Below are 2500 nucleotides of genomic sequence, written 5' to 3'. Positions count from 1 at the left end.
CGTGCCCGAGCGGGCGGCCCAAACCACGGCTCTCCTCCCGGGCGCAGCTGCCGCCGGGCGCCGGGTTACTGAGGGAAACCCCGGGCCCCGGGAGGAGGACGAGGTCGTGGCGGCGGGTGTCGGGCGCACCCCGCGGGCGGACGCTCCGCCGAGGGGCGCCGGAGCCGGCTGGCGGGTGCCGGGTTTCCCCTCCGCGTCCCGTCTCGCTGCTGCCGCCGAGGCTGCCGCCGTCGCCGCGAGGCGGCGGCGGCCCGGCGGCGGGCGGCGGCGGGGGAGGCACCCCCGCGGGGATTTCAGGTCGTTTCCCTCACCCCAGGGCCAGGTACCTAGCGTCCGCGCTCCTCCTGCCCCCCCTCGGTGACCCACCCGTGTGGTCCCGTGTGCCAGCTCGCTCCTCCCGGGCGCCGCGCCGTGAGCGCCGCACCGGCCGTGCCCTCCCGCCCTTTCCGCTTTCCCTTTCTCTCCCCCCCCCCCACCGCTCCAGCCGCCCCGCGCCGTGCCGCGGGGACCGTGCTGCGAGCGGGCCGGGCGGGGGGGGGGGGCGGGGTGGCGGGAGGAGCGGAGGGCCTCCGGCCACCGCGGCCGCCGGTAGCCGCCCCGGGTAGGGATGGCCATGGGCCCCGGGCTCCGGGCCCGAGGGTTCTCGGCGGGAGAGCCGGGCGGGGGTTTAAAGACTCGGGCGGCCCGATGCGACCCGGGGGGCAGCCGGGTGTGCTGCCGGAGGGCCGGGGGGCCGGCGCGCGCGGGCGCCGTGCCCCCCCATGCCAGCCGGCGCGCCCCGCGCTCGCCCTGCGGGCAGCCGGGACGGAGAGGGGTACCCTGCCCCCTCTCTCCGCGGTCTGGTCTCGGCGGAGGGACGCCGCGCGGTCGGCTGGCGCCGGCCTGCCTCGAACGCGTGACCCCGGCGCGAGCGCGTGCTCTCGCCGGGACGGTGAGCCCCCACCCACCGCGGGTGGTGCGGACGCCGCGCCTCGGCGCGATCCGCTCTCCTCCCTGGCCGGGGCTCTCGGTCTGCCGCCGTGGCCGCTGGCGGCGGCGCCCTACCCGCCGGCACTCCGCCATCCGGCGCGCCTGCCTCGCTCTGCCCAACCCGGCTTCGCCGGGCGGCGGGCGGGCGGCAGGCGGGCGGCGGGGGCGGCCCCCCCCGTTCTCCGCGTGGAGACGGGGAGAGCGGGCGCCGTCCCCGTCCGTCCCGCCTTGCCCGCCCGCCCGCCGCCGGGCGTCTGTCCGCGGAAGGGACGGGAGAGCGCGTGGTGTCGTCCGGGAGGCTGTGTGTGCGCGCGCGCGGGCGTGGGCGCCGCCTCGGGGCCACGGCGGAGCCGGAGGCCGGCGAGGCGAGCGAGGAGCTGGGGAGCGCGGGGCCGGTGGGCCGCGGGCGCGCGGGCAGCGGCCGGTGCCGCTGCCGGTGGCGGCCGGGCTCCGACGCTGGGGGTCCGCGGGGAGCCGCCCCCTCCCCCAGCGTCCCCGAGGCAGGCGGCGCGGCCGGCGCGCTGCTCCCCGCCGGGCCGGGCCGAGCCTGGGCGCCTGGGCCGGACTCGAAGCGAGCAAAGGGTTGTCCCAGGTCGGGAGCGAGGGCTCCCCGCCCTTCTCGTTCGGGTTTTCCTTTTCCCTTTTTCCCCCCCCACTCTGTGCTCGTACGGTCAGCGGGGCGAGCCCCTCTCTCTGGCTCTCGGCCGTCCCTCGCTCAGCAGCCGGCGTCGGCGTGAGGAGGGAGGCGGAGCGGAGGGGGGGCCCTCAGGGGCTGCCGAAGGCTGCCCGGTCCCCCCGCGCGCGCGGCGGGGACCGAAACCGAGACAACTCTTAGCGGTGGATCACTCGGCTCGTGCGTCGATGAAGAACGCAGCTAGCTGCGAGAATTAATGTGAATTGCAGGACACATTGATCATCGACACTTCGAACGCACTTGCGGCCCCGGGTTCCTCCCGGGGCTACGCCTGTCTGAGCGTCGCTTGGCGGTCAATCGTCACCCCCGCTGTCGCGTTGGCGCAGCGGTGCCGCCCCTCGGGGGGGGCGCGTGGGGGGGCGGGGGAGGCGCGGCGGCGCCGGCGGCGGCGGTGCGCGGCGGCCTCGGCGGCGGAGAGTCGGCGGCGGAGCCGGGACCCCGGTGCGTGCACCGGCGGCCCCGGTCTTCCTGCCCGCCGGGCTCCGGCGCCGGGCCGCCCGCAGCGGCCGCGGCCGGCGTGCCTTGCCGCGCCTGTGCCCGCCCTCCTCGCCCTCCGAGCGCGGTGGCCACCGCTGCGCGGCGCGCGCCGTGCGGGGTGGCGCGGCTGGGGCGCCTCGCAGGCCCGTGCCCCGGGGAGAGGGTGCCTCCTCTTCCCCGCGCGGCCGGGCCTTCGTCCCCCTAAGTGCAGACTCGGGGAAACCCCCCGCTCCCGGAGCGCCCGCTTCGCGGAGTTCGTCCCGCTGGGGCCCCCCCCCCAGGTCGGGTGGGTTGCGGTGGCCCGGCGCGCCTCGTCGCCGCCGCCCGCCACCACCGCCAGTCTGGCCGCCGTCTGGGCTT

General features: G+C 79.5%; 1 non-coding gene across 1 annotated transcript; it reads left to right on the top strand.

Moving 5' to 3' along the window:
- Positions 1 to 1795: 1795 nt before the first annotated feature.
- On the top strand, positions 1796 to 1948 carry LOC136995580 (5.8S ribosomal RNA). Its single transcript, XR_010887125.1, has one exon. It is a non-coding gene; the product is annotated as a 5.8S ribosomal RNA (ribosomal RNA).
- The last annotated feature ends 552 nt before the right edge of the window (positions 1949 to 2500 follow it).

This window comes from Apteryx mantelli, unplaced genomic scaffold, assembly GCF_036417845.1.
Source record: "Apteryx mantelli isolate bAptMan1 unplaced genomic scaffold, bAptMan1.hap1 HAP1_SCAFFOLD_124, whole genome shotgun sequence".
NCBI lineage: Eukaryota > Metazoa > Chordata > Aves > Apterygiformes > Apterygidae > Apteryx > Apteryx mantelli.
Note: the sequence above shows the minus strand (reverse complement) of the source record. Positions and strands in the feature narration are given on the sequence as shown.